Genomic DNA, 24038 nt, shown 5'->3' with positions numbered 1-24038 from the left:
TTTGTGTATACAATGTTCCGTTTGCACATATCCCTGCAGGCCAGAAGAGGGCATCAGATCTCATTACAGATGGTTGTGAGCCACCATGTGGTTGCTGGGAATTGAACTCAGGACCTCTGGAAGAGCAGCCAGTGCTCTGAACCTCTGAGCCATCTCTCCAGCCCGGATTCCTGCCTCTTAAGTGCTGGAATTAAAGGTATGACTACCACACTCAGCCCACTAATTAGGACTATAATCCAGAAAAAAACACATTTAAGCAGTCTTAAAAATGTGTTCTGAGGTATTAGAAAATGGTATCTTTAAACTGCTAAAGGATCAGAGCTTTATCACTTACTTTTCAGGAAATATGTCTTGTAAGAAACTGATTGGGGGCCAAAGAGTCCACTCAGCTGGTAAAGGCACTTGCTGCTAAGCCTGATAACCTGAGTTTGATCCCTGGACCCACATGGTAGAACCAACTCTAGCAAGTTGGCCTCTGACCTCATGGTGCTATGATAAGCATGTCCCCATCCTGCACATACACCATACACAATAAACAAGTAAATGTAGTTTAAAAATTAAAAAAGAAAGAAATTGACTGAGTACAGTCTGAATTTCTGAGTAGTGTGAGGAAAGAGTTCATTGAACAGCCCAGCAGAGGCTAACAATATTTCCAAGGTTAGCTCCCATCTGGGATGGCCTGTCCACCCTGGTCCAAAGGCTTAGCTGGGGAAATGTCTAAGGTCTGAAGAACGGACTGCTTGTTCCATTTTGTGTCTCAAACTAATGAGCATCTGTTTTGTTTTTCCTTGGCAGAATTATTGTTAATTTTGTTGGGTATGGCTGTACTCTGTAACTTTAAAAAAATTACCATCTGGGCTGGAGAGACGTCTCAGTCAGTAAAGTGCTTGGTATGCAAGCACTAAGGCCTGAGTTTCATCCATAGAGCCCCTGTAAAATCATCAGGCATAGTCGGATACAACTGTAACCCCAATGCTGGGAGGGATTCCTGGGGCTGGATGGCCAGCCAACCTCGTCTAATCAGGCCAACTCCGGGCCAACCAATGAGAGACCCTTAGTCAAAAAACAAGACAGCTCCTGTGGAAGGACACTCACCTACACACACACACACACACACACACACATACACACACACACACACACACCATATGCCAGAGATACACACAAAATATTTATTAAAGAATAGGATATTTGGGATTTACTTTAAAATATTCCAGAATGAGGCTAGGGAGATGGGTCAGTCAATTAAGTGCTTCTTGCTCAAATTTTAAGGCCTAAGTGTAAGGATTATGTCCTTAATTACGTCACCAGCCTGCAACAGTGTCCTAGCCTAAAAAGCAGGTGTGCCCTCTGTGCGTTCTCTTCCTTTCTGCAATCTCTCCTTCTGTTCCCTTCCCTCTGCTGGGTCTGTTTCTCTCTCTCTCTCTCTCTCTCCCTCTCCCTCTCCCTCTCCCTCTCCCTCCCTCTCTCCCAATAAAGCTCTAGAAAGGTAACCATGGCTTGTGATTCTTCCGATCAGCACTCTCCTCCGCTGGCATGGCCGCCGTAATGCCGCAGCGTAACCAACACTAAGCTTGGGTCCCCCAACACCCACAAAAAAACGCCAGGTGCGAATGTGTGTGCCAGTAACCCCAGTGCTAGGGGTGTGGAGATAGACAGAGCCCTAGAGCTCACTGGTCAGACTAGTCTAGTAGAATCTGTGAGTTCCATGTTCAGTGAGAGACCCTGCCTCAAAAAAATGAAGTGGAGAATGACTGAGGAAGGCACCTGACATCCATCAATAGCCTCCACATACCTGCAATGTGCATGTAGGTGTGTGTAGATGAAACGAACAAATAAGTTGGATATTAGAAATAAATGATGGGCAGTAGTAGTGCATGTCTTAAATCTCAGCACTCAGGAGGCAGAGGCAGGCTCATCTCTGAGTTCCAGGCCAGCCTGGTCTACAGAGCTGGTTCCAGGACAGCCAGGACTACACAGAGAAACCCTGTCTTGAAACACTGAAACACTCCCCCTTGCCCCTGCAAAAAAAGAGAAAGAATTGATGTGTTAGGATTATGTATTCTATTTTATGTATATTTTGAAACTTGGTGTAATAAAAGGAATTTTTAAAAAGCCACATTGCCAAAAAGTATATTTATGAACTTTTGAGTTAAAATTTATACATGCAAACACACACACACACACACACACACACACACACACACACACACACACACACAAAATGTCTAGAAAGCAATACTAATCTATCAATTACTTCTGGTATTATGAGGACTAGGAACTTTGAACTTTTATATTCTTATCCTATTTTAATGTATTATAATAAGCCTGTTGTAACTTTTACAATAACTTTTTTAAAAGGAAGTAAATGTATGTATATTACTTCTGTTACATAAATCATAAATTTTAGGACATGTCTTTAATGTTTTTTTTTTTTTTTTTTTTTTTTGATTTTTCGAGACAGGGTTTCTCTGTGTAGCTGTCTCTAAATTTTTTTAACCTTTATTTTCACTTATTTTTGTTTTTCAAGACAGGGTTTCTTTGTGTAGCCCTGGTTGTCCTGGAACTAGCTCTGTAGCCCAGGCTGGCCTCAAACTCATAAAAATCCGCCTGGCTCTGCCTCCTGAGTGCTGGGATTAAAGGTGTGCGCCACCATGCCCAGTTGTATCACATTTTTAATGTATTACTTTTGAAATCAGACCAGTATAGCAGTATCCATGTGTCTAGTATAGTAAATGTATCCATGTCTACATTTTCCCCAACCCTGAAAAGCTCTAAATTCTAGCTTTGACTCTACTACTGCCTAGCTGTGGTTTAAATTTCTTTTCTCTAGAGCTGGGCATATAGCCCAGTTGGCAGAGTATCTGCCTAGCATGCATCAAACACTGGGTTTGATTTCCAGCACCACCTAAAATTGGGCATAGTGGCACATACCTATAATCACAAAACCTGGGAGGTAGAAGCGTGGATCAGAAGTTCAAGGTCATTCTTGGCTACACAGTAAGTTTGAAATCAACTTGGGATACATGAGATCTTATCTCAAGAAATAAATTAACTAATTAATTTCTTTTGTCCCCTGAAAAGTAAGTACAGGTCTACTAAGATCAGTGATCTTGAAGGCAAACCAAAGTGGGAGGGGGCTATTGCCACATATACACCACTTAAGATGAACACATCCTGTGGGAGGGCTACCCACCACCCCCACATTTCCCCAGAGTGTTCTTAAGTAGGAGCAGCAAGAAACATTAGATGGAAGGATTTATTGCGGAGAATCTTGCGGAGATAAACAGAAAATACAGAATAGCCTCAAGAGGGCCTGGAACCTATTCCAACAGGGCCCTGTCTCTGCCCTAGGGTATTTATAGAAATGCCAAGGGATGGAGCAAAAGACCTCCTCCCAACACAGCCAAATGCAGACCATCTCAGACACCTGCACTCAGGCCCATGGTCCAATCATCCTCTCTATGAAGGCCTGCTGGGTAAAGCACTAGGAAACCTGAAGACGGGCTCCCACAACATCCTACCTGGATCCAACAAGGTTCTGCATGGCTCAGTCTACCTTTCACAGGTATATGGGAAAACTGGGGTAAAGATGGGTGTTCAGGTGGAAACAGTCAGGAGACAGCAACAGCCCAGCTTAGAGTCTGCAGGGTGTAGTAGTCATGCAGCAGGCCAGTTACCAACACAGGCTTGCACATGCCAACTGAACAGATCATATCACTCTTATTCTAATTCCCTTCCCTGGGCCTCATCCGAGTAGGCACTCAGATAACTGCTGAATGAGTGGATGCAAGCACACATGACTGGTTTTGGTCAACTGCCAGGCTGGCTGCTCACAAATCCCTCTGGAATTCTGGGTTCCAAGGCTACATACTCATCTCTGAAGCCTCTCCTCTCCTCTATCTCCTACCTAACCCCATGTACAAGAAGAGATGAGTAGTATCCCTTTGGGGCTATCTACTGAGCACCTACAGAACAAAAGAATGTGGCCACAGCCTCATGGGTCCTGTAGGACTGGGGCAATGGCCAGAAAATACCAGTCCTGGTTGGCCAGACACCAGACAAAGTAAGAAGGAAATAGGTCTTAAGCACTGCTGAGCTGCTAAAAATCAATCTTGGTCCCTACAGAACCTACAGACTCTGACCTCACCAACATAGCAACCTCACTGGGGCTCATCTTGAACTTCTGGGCTTAAGTGATCCTCCTACTTCAACTTCATCTGTGCTGGGACTAAAGGCATGTACCATTGTACCCAGCCATTCACTACTGTTCACCTGAAGCATATTCCAGTTTCAAGTCTATCTATTACTGCTTCTGATCCTCACTCCATTTTACAGTTAAGAACATTAAGCCGGGGAGGTTAAAGGACTTGCCTAAGACTTTGCCTACCATCCAGTGCCAAATTTAGACTTTCCAACACAATTATCAAGACACTTTATATTCTTATAGACAGTAAGTATGGGTGCTGGGAACCGAACCTGAGTCTTCTGGAAGAACAGCAAGTGCTCTTAACTATGGAGCCATCTCTCCAGTCCCACTCTACATTTAAATTTAAATTTTATTTTATGCATGTGAGTATTTTGCCTGCATGTGTATCTGTGCACCACATGTATGCCTGGTGCCTGCACAGGACAGAAGATGGCATGAGCTGCCATGTGGGTGATGGGGAATCTGATCTAGATCTTCTGGAAGAGAGGCCAGTCCTCTTAACCACTTCTCTCTCCAGCCCCACCACTCTACATTCTTTGAGACCGGGCCTCACTATGTAGTCCTGGTTGGCCTGGAACTTACTATGGAGACCAGCATGATGTCAACTACATTCTTATATGCTACCTCATTAACATGAAGCTTTATGAGATGAAATGCACAGTCTTCGTTTGCCCTCAAACTCACTGCTGTAACTTTCGTGCCCTCTGAATGAAATATAGAGCAAACTCATCATTCATCCATCCATTCATGCAGCTAACAATTCACTACAATTACATGTCATATGTGTTGCTACCAAGTGGAAGTTCACAAAGAAGAGTGGTACCAAGTCTTTGGAGTTTAGCAGAAGAGCTAAAAGGCACATGTTAAGTGATAAGAATCCTTAATAAGGACTCCATCAAAATCACTCGAGATGTGCTATTTTTCCTAAAAAAAAAAAAAAAAACAAAACAAAACAAACAAACAAAAAAAAAAAACACAGCACCTCTGTCCTGGCTGTTTTTATGTTAATTTAACAAAAGCTAGAGTCATCTAATCAGAGAGACCCTAAATTGAGAAAATGCCTCCATAACAGGCTGTGAGCAAGCTTGTAGGGCATTTTCTTAATTAGTGATGAATGTGGGTGGGCCCAGCCCATTGTGGAAGGTGCCACCCTGAGCAGGTGGTCCTGGGTCCTATAAGAGAGCAGACAGACCCCAGGTGGTGGTGGTGCACACCTTTGATAGATCAAGCTCTGCCTTTAACAGATCAAGCTCCACCTTTAATAAAGCAATCTCCATGGCCTCCAAGTTTCTGCCTTGACTTCTTTTGATGATGAACAATGATATGGAAATGTAAGCAAAATAAACCCTTTTCTCCCCAAGTTGCTTTTGGTCATGGTGCTTCATCAGAGCAAAAGAAACCCTAACTAAGACAACCTTTTCCCAAGACATCTGACTCCCAGGCCCTCCTCAGTGACATTTTCCTTACCCTAAGATGATACTTTCTGTTAGACAGTTTCAGAAACCCAGTTCTAAAAGGGAAGAACTCTACTAAAAGCAAGCAGCAACATTAGCACCACACAGCTTTTGAGAGCAATGGAAAATAATCCGTTTTTCAGAATGTACAACCTTCAGGCACTGCAGAGATGTCAGATATATTGGAGTGGTAGTCAGATGAGGTGGCCCATGCTTATAATCTCAGCACCTGGAAGACTGAGGCAGGAGAATCACCTCAAGTTAGGAGGCCAGTTTGGGACACACAGTGAATTCAAAGCCAGCGTAGGCTAGACAGAGAGACCCTGTGCCATAAAAAAGAAAATAAAAATAAAACTAACTGGGATGAGGACAACTCTGTTGAGATCTCAGATCAGTCCTCACTCTGGGATATAAATGATCATTTAGTAAACAAGTACACACCTAGTTTTGAAAAACATTCCTCAGTTTGAGATGTCTAGAGTGATACAGTGGTGCTTTGAGACTAAGGCAGATTTGCAATACTTAATTAGGAAACTAAAGCTTAAAGGTGGCCAAGACCACAACCTCAACTCTTTGGTTTGCTTGCCCTGGCTCACCCCTGAGGAATGGGACAGTGGGAGAATATAAGACTTGACTATATCACCAATGAACTGATCCCCATTCTTGTGTTCAGTTCTTAGGCTTTAGAGAACTGTAGGCATTTTGGAATCCACCATATGTCTTATGTGCTCCTTTTTTCCCCCCAAGACAGGGTTTCTCTATGTAGCCCTGGCTATCTTGGAACTCACTGGTCTTGAACTCAGAGATCAGTCTGCCTCTGCCTCCCAAGCACTGGGATTAAAGACATGCACTACCATGCCTGGCTTATGTGCTCCTTTTTAATGCCCCATGCCCACAGTTTCTTAGGACAAAACCCAGGCCTTGGGCATGCCAGGCAAGCATTCTACAATTGATTATATTCCAGCTCCTAGACTCCTTTTTAACTCTGAAAATTCCAAGCCAGGGTGTACAGAGATATCAAGAAGACACTAATCTTCATTATGAAAATCTTCATTACAAATCTGGGCATGCTCCCAGTAAAGAGCTTGTTCCTGTGGCACGTACTTGTTCACATGGGAGCTTTCTGCGAGGCGCCTTGGCATGTCTGAGCCTGTCTACACTGATGCTTAGGCTGCTGATGGACCACATGGAGACAGATGAGACTCGCATTCCAAGAATGTCTACGCCACACTCAGAAGGCTGCAGTGGGAAGAAATAAGTAGGTTGAGTGGAACTTGGGATACACATTAACCAGCTGTAAAATCCAAGAGTCTAAATGGTGTTTAAGTCCCAAGGCTAGTGCTCGCGAGACCTGGCCCCAAATACAGGACCAAAGACATGAATGATCTTTTAGGTCCAGGAGGACAGAGAAGGCTGAGCAGATGGCTTCTTTTTCTGGGGACTGCACTGGTCCTGGTCTTTGGTACCTCATAATCTCCTTATTTTCTCAACCTCCCCTATCTTCTAAGATTTATTTTAAAAGGTCTCATTTTTTTGCCAGGCATTCAGGATACTGAGATAAAGGTTTCAGCCTAAGAGTGACAATGACAAACCAACAAGGTGGCCCAGTCTGCTTGGCACTGACAGGTGTGCAGAGTGTGTGAGGGCAGAGGAGGATTCAGACACAGCACAGCAGACAGGCGGACAATTCACTGTGCCAAATTCAGTGTAGAAGGAGCCCAGGGAATGGTAAGGAAGGCAGCAAGATCTAGGAAGAAGTAGGGAGTAAGTCCTTAGATTCTCCAGAGCCCTTCAGCCTTGGTCTGCTTGCTCATATTCCAAATTGGGGTCTATAACCTGACCTCCCCACCCAACCTTCCAAAATGCCCCATGATTTTAATGATTCTCTTCCCATCCGGCTCACTCCCACTCCCTAGCTAAGCAGACTGGCACATCCAAATGGTAGGTTTGGATGTACATAGATTATACTATGTGATGTAACATTATCCATTATCTTATCTTATTTTATTTTGTCTTGTTTTAGACAGGGGTCACCCTGGCTGACCTAGAACTTGAACTTGCAGTGATGCTTTTGTCCTTGCCTCTTGAGTACTAGGATTATAAGCATGTGCCACCAGAGCCAGCCCATCACACTTTTGAGGTGAGGGGTTATCTGGGGGAGATATCTCAATTGGTAGAGTATTTGCTTCACAACTATAAGGACTTTAGTTTGACCCCTAGAAACCACATAAAAATGCTGGGCATTGTGGTACCACACACATGTAATCCCTGTCCCAAGAAAATCAAAGTAGAAGGACCCCTGAAGCTCTCTGGCCAGTTAGTCTAGTCTACCTGGAGAGCTCCAGTTAATGAGAATCCCTGTCTCAAAGGAGGTGGACAGTATTCCTAAGAACATCCAAGGTTGTTTTCTAGCCTCCACATGGAAGTACAGACACCTGCACACATCTACAAACACACACACACACACACACACACAACTGTATTATGTGACACTGGGCTTCACACAGGGTAACTGACATAGGCTAGGGAAAAAAGCACTCTGCCACTGAGCTGAATTCCCAGTCTTCCCTTACATTATCCCAGTCTGTTACACATAGATTACATTCTACTTCCACAGAGATTGTACTTGGGTGAGAATTTTACTTACATGACATAATGTTAAGTGAAAAAGCCAGCTACAAAACTGTATACAAAGAGCTGATGTGGAAGTGCAAGCCTGTAAGCTCAGCACTTGGGAGGCAGGAACATGAGTCTGAGGCCAGCCTGGACAAAACCTTCCTTATAAAACAAACTGTATACAAAAGTCAAGCATGGTACCATATGCCTGTAACCTCACAGCTCTTAGAAGGTAGAAGCATTATAAATTTTTTTTCAAGATTATCCTCAACTACAAGGCAAGTTTGAGGCCAGATGCTCCCTACATGAGACCCTGTCTCAAGATAAAACCCCAAAGAACCCTGTACAAAAAGTTGAACATATTCTATGACCACAGAGGTGAAAACCATGTAAGAAAAAAATGCCAAAAATAGTATCTGTGTGTGGTCTCTGAAAAGAAGTATGATCAAAATTCTTAAGCTTAAAAAAATTGGGGGGGGGGGCTAGAGAAATGGCTCAGCTATTTAAAATCACTGGTTGCTCTTTCAGAAGACCTGGGTTCAAGTCCGAGCACACACATTCCGAGCACACACATATTGGCTCAGGAATCCAGTGTTTTTTTTTTCATGGCCTCTGAAGGCACTGCACATGTGGTGCACAGACATACATTTAGGCAAATACTCATACACATAAAAATAAAATCTCAAAATTTTTTGAAATAGGGTCTCACTGGCTGGCCTTGAACTTACAGAACTCCACCCACCTCTGCCCCCCAAGTGCTAGAATGAAAGAAGAGCCCCACCACAGCCAGTTACAATTGTTTTAATTACATTTTACTTATCTTCTGTATGGGTATGGGAGTCCATGGCAAGGGGGAAGTCAGAAGACAACTTTTAGGAGTCAGTCCTTTCCTTTCTCCATCTGGATGCTGGGGACTGAAGTCAGGCCATCAGGCCTGGAGACAGAGGCCTTTCCCAGCTGAGTCATCACCACAACACAGGGCTGTTGCTTTCCCCACTCACTCGTACTTTCTGCTTTGTCCACGGTAAATACTGTATTACTCTTATTACATTTATTCAAGTTTGTGTGTGTGTGTATGTGTATTCCTGCCAAGAGTGACCTGTATAGGTCAGCATTTTCTCCTTCCACCATATGGGACCTGAGGACTGAATACAGGTCATCAGGCTTGGAAGTAGGCACCTTTACCCATTGATCCATCTCGACAACCCACATATTAATATTCAGAAAAATAGGGAATTTGTTCAGACTACTTTACCTTCATATTTCAACAGAGAGCAAAAAGGAAAGCAAGCAGACTAAGCACATGAAATTGTGAATGAGTCTTAGTATACTTCTCTTAGAAATTTTAAGGTTTTTCTTGTTGAGACAGGTCTCACTATGTAGCTCTGGCTGTCCTGGAACTCAGTACACAGACCAGACTAAATCTCTCACACAGATATGTTTGCCTAGGATTAAAAGCATGAGCTACTACATCTGGTGACATTTTAGCACTTTAAACACACACACACAGACACACACACACACACACACACACTCTCCTCCCACCCTCTACTGGGAATTAAACTTAGGGCCTTACACACCTAGACAGTGCTCTACCACTGTAACACATCCCTATCCTTTTTTTAAAAAAAGCATTTTATGTCACTCCTTTGAGACAGAATCACTTTATAATCTGTATTGTCCTAGAGCTCTTGGTGATTCTCTTGCCTGTCTCCCAAGTGCTGAAATTAGATTTAGACCACCATGCACACAGTTATTTTATCTTATTTTCTGAGACAGAGTCTGTCTAAGTTGCACAGACTGACCTTGAACTAACTCTGTAGCCCAGACAGACCTTAAACTTGAGATCCTCCTGGCTCCACCTCCTAAGTAGCTGGGATCACAGGTTTGTGCTACCAGGGTCAGCTCATTTTCAATTTTTATTTAGTTTTCATTTTTTTAAAAAATATTGCATTTTATATGTGGTTGCTTTGCCTGTATGTATGTCTGTGTACCATGAACATGCAGTGTCCTTAGAGACCACAAGAGGGAGTGAGATCCCCTGGAACTGGAGTTACAGATGGTTGTTAGTCAGTGTGTGGGTGCTGGGAATTGAACTCAGGTCCTCTGGAAAAGCAACTAGTGCTCCAGCCCCTTAATGATTTATTTTTAATACCTTCAGATGCTCAAAAGGAAAAGACTCTCCCACCCCTGGAACTCAATCTCCCTGTTCTCTGACCTGAAGACAAATGGCACTAGATCACATCTTTAGGATAAACCCTAGAAGTAGAACTAGAGTCAAAGAATGTGTGTATTTGTCATTTTAACAAACACCCTCCAGAAATAATGTACTATTCTGTATGCCTGATAAATATGCAAAAATGCCTTTTTCTCCAAATCCTTGAAAAGGTTATGACTTTGGTTTTCAAAAGAAAATGCATACTTTCAAATGAAAAGAAGAGTACCTTTTTAGTTTAGAAAGATTTAAAGTGAAATTCACTGTTTCCTTCAGTAATTAGTTATCAGGACCCATATTGTTCCATGTACTACAGAAGATGCAAGAAATATGTTGATTTTGCAGGTACAAGTCAAATTTGAGAGGAGAATCCAGGGACAGCTCTGGCCTTTCATATTTTCTTCCAATGGTCTCAATTCAAATGATGTTTTCCTTGGTGAGGCTTTATTTTATTAAAATAAAAAATAAACTGGGCAGTGGTGATGCACACTTTTAATTCCAGCTCCCAACTCAGGAGGCAGAGGCAAGAGGATCTCTGTGAGTTTGAGGCCAGCCTGGTCTACAGAGTGAGTTCCAGGACAGGCAAAGCTACACAGAGAAACCCTGTCTCAAAAAACAAAACAAGACAAAAGTTTAAAAAAAGGACTAGAGAGATGACTCACTGGCTGCTCTTCCAGAGGACCAGTAACCACACAGCAGCTCACAACCATCTGTAACTCCAGTTCCAGGAGATCTGATACCCTCTTCCTGCCTCCTCTAGTCCCAGTGCACATGAGCATGCACATACATACCCCTGCATACACAAAACACCTGTTGCTGGCTAGTGTCTTGTCAACTTGACACAAGCTAGAGTCATTTAAGAGGGAACCTTTGCCAGGCAGTGGTGGCGCATGCCTTTAATCCCAGCACTCAGGAGGCAGAAGCAGGCCCATCTCTGAGAGGCTAGCCTGGTCTACAGAGTTCCAGGACAGTTAGGGCAATGCAGAGAAACCCTGTCTTTAAAAAAAAAAAAAAAAAAAAAAAAAGAGGAGGAGGAGGAGGGAACCTCAATTAAAAGGTGTCCCCAACCAGACTGGCCTGTGGTAAGTCTGTGGGACATTCCTTGAATAATGATTGTTGTGAGATGGCCCAGCCTACTGGGGGCAGTGCCACTCCTAGGCAAGTGGTTCTAGATGGTGTAAGAAAGCAGGCTGAACAAGCCAGTAAGCAGCACTCCTCCATGGTTCCTGCTTCAGTTCCTAACTCCAGGTTCCTGCCCTGCTTGAGCTCTCGCCCTGACTTCCCTCAGTGATGGAGTATGATCCGAGAGTTACAAGCTGAAATAATGAAATAACCCTTTCCTCCCCAAGGAAGGGTTTTGCTTTTGGCTGTGGTATTTGATAGACTAGAACCCTAACTAAGACAATATCTATACACATTTTTTTAAGATTCATTTTATGAGTGTTTTGCCTGTACATATGTCCTTGTACCACATGTATGTCTAGGGCCTAAAGAGGTCAAAAGAGGGTGTTGGATCCCCTAGGACTAGAGTTACAGATGGTTGTGAGCCACCATGTGAGTTCTGGGAATCAAACCCAGGTCCTCTGCAAGATCAAGTGTTCTTCTTAACTGCCAAGCCATCTCTCCAGGCCCCAAAACGTTTTTTTTTTTTTTTTTAATTGAAAGGAAAAAAAATGGCTGGAGAATAGCTCAGTGGTAGAGAGCTTGCACACAACATGAGAGAGAGAGGCCCTGTGTTCAATCCCCAGTATTGTAAAAATAATAAAGACAATTTTCACAGACAGCATGCCACGGAGGCATTTGATGGTTCTGAGTATGAATTTTAGTTCTCACTTATTCTGTAACTTTGCACAAGTTATCTCCTCTCTGTGCTTGTCTGCAGAATGGGTCACTACCCTCTGTACAAGACATTTGTCACGGTCACAGAGAAAACAGTAGAAGGAGTCCATCCAGGTAAGGACTTTGAGCTCAGGGAATAGTACTGTTTACACTCCCCACAGAGCAATGAAATGAGCAGGTGGTTACATTGCCAAATGAGTCACATCTTCCCTTTCTGAATGAACATTGTTACTTGAAGGCAGACTGGGTAACTGTCTATGCGTTGACAGGAAAAGCAGTATGGGACACAGTTTAATCTAGAGAAATAAGATTTTATCTGAAGTGTCGAAGACAGGGGCATTTCTTATCATAACTTCCATTAACTCCATGCTAATCTTTTCCTTATGAATTATTTCATTTAATCTTCACAGCCTGCCTTGAGGCAAACACTACCACAACACTGTCATGTTAGTATCTCCTGGGATGTTAAATTAGGCCCAGAGTAGTTGGTCATTTGGTTGGTCACAGAGCCAGTCAGCGGCAAAGCTTCCCAACTCCAAGTCACGTAAGTAATAGATGGTACCTCAGTGACTTGTGCTTGGGCGTTTCCTCATGTCTGTCCCCGCTTCCAGATGCATTACTCAGCACAAGGCTTGGCACCTAAGGAGCAGCTCATAAACGTAGATGATGTGTCAGAGCTGATGCCCAATAGCACACAAACTGCACAACTCAATACAAGTCAATCTGTTCAACTAGTTTTGGAAAATCAGTATCCTACAAGAGCAGTAGTTGTTCTGAGACCTAGAACTATATTATATAGCTGACCCACTCCTTGTTCCAGACTCGGAAACAGGGGTAAGCACAGGGGACAGACAACAGGGATTTCATAGATCTACAGCTACAAAAAAGTCCAGGTTGTCCAGGCTGGCATTTGTGACTGGTGTGTGTGTGTGTGTGTGTGTGTGTGTGTGTGTGTGTGTGTGTGTATGTGTGTTGAGAGCGTGATCTCATGTGCATGTGAGCTCACACTGAAGACTGACTATGCAGTTTATTGTGCACTCTTGTAAGACCCAACTCCTAAGTTCAACAGCAAACCCGACAGGGAGAGGATATCAAATAATGTATGTGAATGAATAGGAATTTGGCAATTTTAACTCAAATCAACATAGCTGGGCAATGCTGCTCTAGAGAAAAGCTCTCCAGGTTGGGAGAGATGCCAGTTAAGGGCTATCAGTGTGTAGTAAAACACAATGAAAAAAGGATCCAGAGCCCGAGGACTTGTGCTGAGGCTCGTCTTTGCCCCCACGCAGCCAGTGTCTCTCCCTGTAAACAGTGAAGACTGCTCCTGCTCTCCCTCTGCTACACAGAGTTTATAAAATAAGGCGGTGTTTTGCTTCCACTGTCATGCAAGTCAGCAGAACCTCATTAATTCTGATTTTCCCTGGGGTTGAGCTAAAGGCCTCTAAAACACTCTCAACTATTAAAGGAGAATAAATAGGGTTGACAAGAACTAACCAATTAAGGAGAAAACTTTCTAAGAGTTTAATACCATACAGCAAATACCTGACAAAAGAATGATCTCATTTCTGTGCTCAACAGGAGTTCTTGAAGAGGAACTGTGATCAAAAACAATAAAGCCAGGGATGAGGAACAGATCAATTGGTAAAGTGCTTGCTTTGTGAGCCTGAGGACCCAGGTTAAATCCCCAGAACCACCCTCCAACACACACACACACACACACACACACACACACACACACACACAAAGTAAGTTGGGCATGATGCCATATGGAAGAAAGACAAATCCCAGGCACACTGGCTCCCCCAGCTGTGCCTACTCGGTAGGTCACAGGTGAGACCCTGTCTCAAAGAAAACGAAGATATATGGCACCTGAGGATGAAGTTGCCCTCTAGCCTTCAAACACACATGTCCACGAGCACCTGTGCACACAGGCATACACACACACATATGCAATATAAAGCCAGGTATCACTCAGAAAATCTATAACATCAACTTTTACAAATCAGGCTTGCCCCCTAAAGCTTCCTCTACCAGGTAGGTGTGTGTACTGCCATTTAGAAAATGCCAACTAGGCTCAATGATAAAAAATAAACCTGACAAGATCTGTTTCCTGGCCTCAAGGAAGTCTATGGCCTAGTCCCAATTTAACTTTTATGTAACAGTAACAAATTTCCTCACAGTACAATGTATCTTGCACCTACTTTCATATTCAAAGAGCTGTCCATCTTTACAAATCCACCACACCCACATCAACAGGTACTTCTGAGGAACAGCTGGTGGAGTGAAAATAAGTTTGTCAGGTGTTACAAAAACCACCCAGGGAATCAACCAGGCAACTAGTCCTAGAACAGAATAGCCAGCTCAGATCAATAACCACAGAAATGCAACTTCAGTAAGTCCCACGGTCACCTGGAGGACAAGGGCTCCACATTCAAGTGCTATGTGTGCACCATCAAAATGAAGAGGTGGACCCATGTCTTATCTAGCAGAGGTGAAAAAACAAAAGTAGGGTTCATGTGGAAAGTGAAAGTTCTGGAGAAAAATAGTGATGATGCTTCTGTAGTACCAGTGTTCTTAAAAATAGACAGGATGAGCCGGGTGGTGGCGGCATACGCCTTTAATCCTAGCACTAGGGAGGCAGAGGCAGGCAGATCTCTGTGAGTTTGAGGTCAGCCTGGTCTACAGAGTGAGTTCCAGGACAACCAGGGCTGTTACACAGAAAAAACAAAACAAAACAAAAAAACTAGGATGGTAATTTTATTACATGTATTTTAGTATGATAAAAAAACAAAACAAACTGGGTAGTCAGGTGATGGTGTCACACACCTTTAATCCCAGCACTTGGGAGGCAAAGGCAGGCGGATCTTTGTGAGTACAAGGCCAACTTGGTCTATAAGAGTGAATTCCAGGACAGGCAGGAGTACACAGAGAAACCCTGCCTGGAAACAACAACAACAAAAAACCCCACCACAAGAACAAAAAAACTGTCAGGTGTGGTGTAGTATACCCGAAATCCCAGCACTTGGGAAGTAGAAGCAGAAGAATAAGGGGTTCAAGGCCATCCTTGGCTACGAGTCCTTATTTCAAAACAAACAATTTTTTTTCATAAACAAACCCAAACCACAGTTCTACCCCACTGATCATATGCTGAGTAGTTATCACAGCCATTATGCATGTACAATGACATTTACCAACTTAATAAGTGAATGGTTAAGGAAATGGAAATTCATTCAGACATTACAAGTAATTACAAAGAAACTAGCAGGAACACAAAAACATTTAGATGTTAATAGGCTACCTGCTAATGGCTGGTACCAGTAGTCCCAGGCATCTGGAAGACTGCAGCAGGAGGATCCACTGAGGTCAGGAGTTTGAGACTAGCCTAGGTAAAGCTCAAATATGATATTTGGATTTCATCATATCTCAAATATGATAACTGGAAAGAAGTGGAATACAGAACTACGTATAGCAACTGATTCAACCACAAAAATGCACTCAGTGCTGAGCCAGGGAGATGGCTCAATGGGTAAAAGCCTTTGCTGCGTAAGCATGACAACCCATGTTTGACTCCCCAGAATTCATGGAAGACCAGACACTGTAATGAAAGCGTCCATAATCCTAGCACAAAGACAGGAGGATTTCTGCAAACTCGTGGGCCACCTAGTCTGACATACATAGTGGAAAACAAGGTCCTGCCTCAAACAAGGTGTTAAGTGGAGGGCTGACACTTGAGGTTGTCCTCTGATGTCCACATGCACACTTGGCATGCACACCGACCCCCCTCCCTCTCTCCACCCCCAGATGGACACACACACACACTCGCACACACCCCTGCACTGTACCCAGTGACAAGAAACAAGGAAATAAGAACAACTGTAACAAAGGTTCTCTTTAGATGATACAGGGATGATAAGGTGGGTAAGAGGGATACTTTTCTAAATTTTCCAAAGTAAGTAATCTTTAACAATTTAAATAACTGGGGTGTGTTTGTTTTAATATTCATGATGATGTGGTTAGGCCAAGGCTATGGAGTCAGAAGCACCATGGTGAGCCCACAGTTCTGTAACCCCACATTCGCCCTAAGTACTCTACAACACCATGCACCCCTGTTCTCTCTGCCTGTGACAGACATAAGGATCTCCACATGCTCTTACCACATCTTGGATGATGCTGTTTTCTGGGCACAAACAGTACTCCTTTCATAGGAACCACTCAAATCAGCAGTGGTTGGGGTTGTGCCAAGTTCTGCATGATCAGCACTCTAAAATGGACAACTTATCCTGTGCTCGAGAATGTCCAAATTGCTGGGTGGTGGTGGCATACACCTTTAGTCCTAGCACTAGAAAGGCAGAAGCAGGTGGATCTCTGTGAGTTCGAGGCCAGCCTGGTCTACAGAGTGAGTTCCAGAACAGCCAGGCTACATAGAGAAACCCCGTCTGGAACCACCCCCCCCCCCAAAAAAAAACCCTAAAGCTCATGTCAGCACTCAAAGATGAATTTAGGGGTTCCAGGTCAGCCAGGACTGTTAAACACAGAAAACCTGACTTGAAAGACAACAACAAAATGCCTATAGAATGTCCAATCCAATTTCCTTCAGATAAGGAAGTTACTGGCAGGTCCCTATTGTGCCATTCAGCTCATGCTGAGTTACTCCCAGGGCTGTCAGAGATTACAAACACTCTGAATATTTATAGCCAAAATTGTACGTGTGGACAAACAACCCAATTACAGAATGGGTAAAGGAACTGAATGAACATTCTCCCAATTAGATGCACAGATGAATGGGTTGGCGAGATAGCTTAGTAGGTAAAGGTGTTTGCTGTGAAGCCTGAGAACTTCAGTTCAATCCTCATAAACCCAAACGGTAGGAGAGAACTGACTCCTGCAAGTTATCTTCTGACCTCCACACATCCACACACACACACACACACACACACACACACACTGAATAAAATGTAAAAAACCTACAAAATGTACAAATGATGGTAAACACGTGTAAATATGTTCAATACTATCTATCAGTCATGAGAGAAATGTAAATCACTAATATAATGAAATGACCCTTCATACCTGGGAAGGTGTGTATGTATGTATATATGTATATTTTGTTTAGTTGGCTGGTTTTGTGATTTTGAGACAGGGTTTCACTATGTAGTTCTGGTTATCCTGAAACTCAAACCAGACTGGCCTCGTACTCACAGAGGTCCACCTGCCTCAAATGCTGGGATGATTCTTAAGATTTAGTTCTCCATTTAGAAATGTAAAAGCTAGGACTGGGGGGATGGCTCAGTTGGTAAGTGCTGCTGCACACACATTAGGATCTGAGTTGAGATTCCTAGCACACAGGTAAAAGCTGGGCACTGCAACACATATTTGTAACCTCAGCACCGAGGGCTGGGAAAAGAGACAGGGAGATCCTGGGAGCCAGCCAGCTTAGCTCTAGGTTCAATCAGAGACTGTTTCAAAATTTAAAAAGTAGTAATAAGTAAATAAATAAATCAGAAAGCAAAGAAGTACTTGCACACAAATACAGCCCCCAAACGCAAGAAATTTAAAAGCCAGACAAGCATAATGATATATCTCAGCACTTGGAAGAGAGGGTCACCACAAATTTGAGACCAGCCTGAGCAGAAGGGGGTGCGGGGGGAGTCATTCTTAGCTCACGGGCTATGAAAAAAACCAGCCATAGGGCTAGATTTGGCCTACAAGCCAAAGTTTTTAGGTCAGGATTTTTCAGTGCGTGATTTTTCAATTAAAAAATACATAAAAATAACCCCATGTGGTAGCATATTCTAGCAATCCCAGTACTTGGAAGGCAAAAGCAGGAAAGTTTGAAGGTACCCTGGATATTACGAAGCAAGGCCCTGTGTTAAAGATTAAAAAAAAGGGGGGGATGGTTTCACACCAAATAAGTTTGGTAACACTAAGGAAGCAAAACACATTATTGTGCTGGCTTATTATAAAGCCCGAATTTTTCTTTTTTTTTTCTTTCATTTTTCTTTATTAAGAAAATTTCTACTCACTCCACATACTATCCATAGGTCCCCCCTCCTCCCTCCTCCTCCCCCCAGCCCTCTTTCCCAAGCCACCTTGCATCCCCACATCTCCCAAGTTGAGGTCTCCTATGAGGAGTCAGCAAAGCCCAGCACACTGAGCCTAGGCAGATCCAAGCCCCTTCCCACTGCACCAAGGCTGTGCAAGGTGTCACACCACAGGCACCGGGGTCCAGAAGCCTACCTACAGACCAGGGACAGATCCTGATCCCCCTGCCTGAGTGCCCTCCAAACAGTTCGAGCCAAACAACCATCTTCCATATCCAGAGAAGCCTGAATTTTTCTTGTGAGAACTCTCAGGGCCTTTAACGTGGTATTACATTAAGACACTAAGAAAGGATAATGGTGAGTAGCTTTTCCCAAACTTATTTTTACCATCAAATCCCTTCTCAAAGGAGTCCGACAGTGGACAGTAGAATACACTTACTAAAGCATCAATCAGGTATCCCTTTAAAAAGAAACTCCCAAGTTAAGTTTTTAAAACTCCAAAAATGCCACTGAGATGGCAACTAAGTCTAAGGCCACATCGTCTTGAATGTCACGTAACAACTGAATGACCACTTCACACCTTAAAAAAATTTTTTTTTGAGAAACATAAACAACAGGAAAAGAGACAGGAACTTTGGTTCAACTCAACCTTTTGTTTTGTGGAAGAAGTGTCAGCAGAATTGGAGCATAATATAGAATCTTTGCTTCTCAATATGTGTGCGTGCGTGCGTGCGTGCGTGCGTGCGTAACAGTCCTGGCTGTCCTGAAACTCGATTTATAGACCAGGCTGGCCTTGAACTCTCAGAGATCTACCTGCCTCTGCCTCCTGAGAGCTGGCAATAAAGGCATTGGCCACCATGCCCAGCATATAAACGTTCTTAAGTGATTTAACAGCAGATGGGAAAGTGATCTACTTAATGTTTGGTAAAGTGCAAAATAAGGAAATCTAATGTTAGATTAGAAAACTATAGGTATGCTTAAAGGACCATCTGTGAGGATGTGCTGGCAAGTCAGGACCATAAAAGAACTGGTTATATGAGCTGGATGGATAGCTAGCCTACAAACTGCAAAACTTCTCTAATGTCTATACCCACACTGTTGGAGAGGATTAAGGCTCAGTTTATAAATTAGGGAGAAGACTGGCCCAGGAAACTGCTATCAGCCCTCCTTCTGTGATCTGGAGTTCACTGGCAAGCAGAGCCTGGGGGCGGGGGGAGGGGGGTGGTGGACACAAGCAACCCCAGCATTTGGGAGGCTGAGGCAGGAAGACCCTGAGTCCAAAGTCAGTCTGGGCTACATGATACTCTGAAAAAGGAAAAGAGAGAGACAGATGATAGACAGAGACAGAGGAGTGTTAGTTAGTTCATAGTCTTCAGAAGCTTTCTAAACTGTTCTTAGAAAACAAATTACTGGAGCTGGAGAGACGGCTTAGTGATTAAAGGACACTGACTGCTCTTCCAGAGGACCCAGGTTCAATTCCCAGCACCCACATGGCAGCAGGTCACAACTGTCTGTAACTCCAGGATCTGACACCCTCACACAGACATACATGCTGGCAAAACAATAAATAAATAAAAAGCACATAAAATAAAAATAAATAATTTAACAAATAAAAATGACTACTGTCAGATACAGCCCAGCATTTGGGAGGGTGAGGCGCGAGGATCACAGCCTGGGCTATAAAGTGAGACCCTGACTAATAAATAAATAAATAATTTAAAAGCAAAACAAAAACTTACTAACAAATAGAATGGATCACTGTTTATTAATACAACAAATACTTCCAACACCTTTATCAGCTATTGGGTCGTTCCAAAGTCCTTGAAAAGAAGGATGGTGAACATGACAACCAGAAAAAGATTACGTAAGATCAAGTGTGCTGGTCTTATTTACAGGAGATGTAGGCTAGGGAGAAGGAGAGGTTAAGAAAAGAAAGAAAGACCAAGAAATTTCACATTCAGCAGGCATAATGGTACTAAGTAATGTGGAATCCCAGCACTCTGAAACGGAGGCAGAAGGATCAGGAGTTCAAGGCCAACCTGAACTACAAAAGGAGTTTGAAGCCAGCCTGAGATCCAGTCTCAAACTAATAAAAGACATGTCACATACACTCTGAGGGCAGAGTTAGCAATGGAAGGATAGATTCATAATAACTACTTAGAATAAGAGACTTTCAAGTTGGAAAGGACCTCTATCCAATACCTGTACACCTTCTTCCACAAGGAGACAGCCAATCCCATCAATGGTCCCCTCTGATGATTCATTCTCCCGTTAAATTCTTAATATTAAGTACACATTTGTCTTCCCGTAGAACCCACCTATTAATCCTAGTTGTACCTCTTTCAGCTCCAGAGTTTAAGTGGGAGTCCTCTTTGCCATAACCTACGCGCGCCACGCCCCCGGCCAGCTCTTAAAGACAGTCGTTCTCCTCCGGTGGTCTTTCCTAAGCCAGACTGCTGTTTCACAGAACCGAGCCGGTTCCAGCTGCCTCCGCGCGAATCCCGCACTCACGGCGGGAGAGCACTGGAGCCGATCAGGCTTCAAACCCCGGCGGGCACAGGAGCCCCGAGGAGAACGTTCAAAGTCGGGTTTCCTAGGTTCCAAACCCAGATTCGAAAGAGGCTGTCGAAGGAGTCCAGGGCTGGCAAGCCGGCATCCCAGAGGAGCTGAGGGCAGCCAGCGGGAGGACCGCGTTTTGAGACGCCGCGCCGCGATTCCCACGCGGGGGAACTCGGCTCAGTGAGGTAGGGGGACTCGGTCTCGAACGCACAATTAGCTGTGGGCGGCGAACTCGAGTCCGGGTCTCCTCCGCTTCGCCCCCAATCTGTGGACCACACTCCGTACCTCTCCACTCGGCCAAATCACCACCTACGTGGGGGACGGTCCCGCACCCGAGGTCGAGGCACAGGGTGAGCCCCTGTCGGGAAAGGGAGCTCGTGCGCGCCCCTCTCTTTTTCTGGAGCCTCAGTTTGCCCAATCTGTACCCAAGGACGCGGGCCTGACCTTTCTCCGGGGACCTGGGAAGGGTCAGACCTGCTGTCTCCGGTGCCTTGGTCCCCGAGCCCCGGAAGGGGGTCCCACGCCTCCCGGGCCCGCCGCCCCAGTTCGTCACGTACCTGCCGCCGCACAGCCAGCGCCAGCGACGCCACCAGCCCCTCTCTGTCCCTCGGCGGCCAAAGCCAGTCTTAGAGGCTCGTCAGTCAGAAAGATTGAACCTCCGGCCCCTCCCACCCTATACTTCAGTCACCTGACGCGGAGCCGCCTCTGTCAGAGCGACTTCCGGTTACAGCCGGAAGAGGCTGGTGTGCAGCGCCGAGCTCCGGCCCGGTGCCGGGCGAGCTCGTAAGTTCCGCCCTGGGGCAGGAAGCGGAGGACTTCCGGCCTTTTGTTAGTGTTTCCTAGAGCGTGGGGAGGAGGAGAAGGGAGTCCAGTGGGTGAAGTGCTTGCTTCGCCTTCGTGAGGACGTGGGTTCGATTCCCAACAGCGCATAAAACGTGTGCGTACACGCCAGTAAGCCCAGCATTCACCCGGGTTGGTGGATCAGATTAGTGTCGTTTTCGAAGTCAACTTGGGATACATGAGACTGTTGTTAAACAACGGTAGCAAAAAGTATGGGGGAAAGGGCCGTCTTGATGAAAAAGCCAGTTCTAGAGATCCCACCTTGGAATGTAAGGACGGTGGTGATGGATAGGAATGTGTAAAACGACACAGGAGCTACATTGAAGACTCTACTAAACAAATCCGTGAAATTTTAGTATCAAAATAATAAAGACAGTAAGAGTATAACTAATTGGAGTCACTGAGATGGCTCAGTGGGTAAGGATGCTTGCTGCCAAGCCTGTCAACCCTAGTTCAATCCCCAGGGACTCACAGTTGTCTCCTGACCTTCTCTTGTATACAGACACACTTAATAAGTACATGTTGATTTTTTAATTTTAAAAGTATAACTAATTAGATGCACTGGTGACCAATGAGGAATTTTCTTACATTCACATTACAAGTACATTTATTATATTTTTTTTAAAAAAGTGAATGAAAAAAATCGATGTTTTAACTTTGACTATGTAACAAATGTTATTCGAGGGCAGCAGCATTCAATGCAGATGAGTGGCGCTGCCATGCAGCAGACAAAGCTGTGCAGATGTGTTGCACACAGGGTGGGCAGAGAGCCAGCCGCACACCTCCTTCTGGAAACAGGATGGGACTTCCATCCTGGCCTCGGACAAGCAGGAGCAGCAGCATTCATGAGTGCAAGCTGAGGTGGGGCTGGCATGTTGGCCTTGAAGTACTTTGCACTGGGTGGTTTTCAGTTCTGCTTTGCAGCTTTGAGAGCCCAGACTCTATATGACAGATGAGTTTGCAGATCTCCCTGGAGTTCTTCCCTTATCAGACTCCAGCTGTAGCTCTACCCGTGGAGGACCTGAGGGAATGCTCCTCTCCTTTTGTTCCTGGGAAAACCATGGTTATTTTGGGGGATTCTTGGTCTTATTAATTTAGAAATGGACTTAAAGAAAGCACAAAGACAATTCTTTTAGAGTTTAAGAGAAAAGCAGTACAGGTTAGTTGAAAATCCCAGCAGCTGCCAGGAGATGGAAAAAAAGTCATGTCTTTTAAACTAAGCATGGGATAGAATTAGACAGTTTATCAAAAAAGGGAGAAACTGGCCTAGCAGTGGTGGTGTACGCCTTTAATCCCAGCACTCAGGAGGTAGAGGCAGGTGGATCTCTGTGAGTTCGAAACCTTGTCTCAAAAAAACCAAAAAAGAAGAAAGAGAAGGAGGAAAGAGTGAGAGAGAGAGAGAGAGAGAGAGAGAGAGAGAGAGAGAGAGAGAAGAAGGAAGAAGAAGGAGAAGGAGAAGGAGAAGGAGAAGGAGAAGGAGAAGGAGAAGGAGAAGGAGAAGGAGAAGGAGAAGGAGAAGGAGAAGAAGAAGAAGAAGAAGAAGAAGAAGAAGAAGAAGAAGAAGAAGAAGAAGAAGAAGAAGAAGAAGAAGAAGAAGAAGAAAAGAGGAGAGAAGGAAAGGAAGGGGGAAACTGGGCTGGAGAAATGGCTCAGCTGTTAAGAGCACGGGACCAGAGAACCGAGGTTTGATTCCCAGCAGCCATGTAGTGGCTCACAACCTTCCCTAATTTCAGTTTCAGGGGATCTATCGCCATCTTATGGTCTCTCTGAGTACTGCATGAACATACTTAACAGGCAAAGCATCCATACACATAAAATAAAAAAATTAAAGAAAAAAAAAAACAGTGCTGGAGAGATGGCTCAGTGGTTAAGAGCACAGGTTGCTCTTCCAAAGGTCCTGAGTTCAATTCCCAGCAGCCACATGGTGGCTCACAACCATCTGTAATGGTATCTGATGCCCTCTTCTGGAATCAGACAGAGCACTTACCTAAAAAAATACATAAATAAATAAAAATTTTAAAAAAGAATAAAAAGAAAGAAGGAAGTTAATAAAGAAAAAAAGGAAGGAAGACAGTAAGAAAGAAAGAAAACCATCCCCAAGAATGGAAGTGGCCTAATAAGCTGAGCAAAGAACCTAAAAAGCATGGGGCATGCCGGTGCATGGTCTCTTAGAGCTCTCGCCTCCTGTTTGTCTCTTCAGGGCTTTGTTTTCCTAGTGCTCTGCTCCTGACGCCCCAGGAAGGAAGGGCTCTGGTCTTCCTCTG

General features: G+C 44.2%; 1 protein-coding gene across 2 annotated transcripts in view; it reads right to left on the bottom strand.

Annotated features, from left to right (window-relative positions):
• Rnf185 (ring finger protein 185) overlaps positions 1-21654 on the bottom strand; it is a 31602-nt gene extending 9948 nt beyond the window's left edge. Inside the window, exons 1-2 of one of the 2 annotated variants that reach the window (XM_028870695.2) lie at positions 21492-21654; positions 6769-6903 (exon numbers count right to left, since the gene is read on the bottom strand). The gene's annotated coding sequence lies outside the window, so the exon portion shown is untranslated. The remainder of the gene's footprint in view (positions 1-6768; positions 6904-21491) is intronic. The other variant, XM_028870694.2, reaches the window with a different exon arrangement.
• Positions 21655-24038: the final 2384 nt, after the last annotated feature.

Source organism: Peromyscus leucopus, chromosome 7 (assembly GCF_004664715.2).
Source record: "Peromyscus leucopus breed LL Stock chromosome 7, UCI_PerLeu_2.1, whole genome shotgun sequence".
NCBI lineage: Eukaryota > Metazoa > Chordata > Mammalia > Rodentia > Cricetidae > Peromyscus > Peromyscus leucopus.
This window is presented reverse-complemented; position numbering and strand designations above follow the sequence as displayed.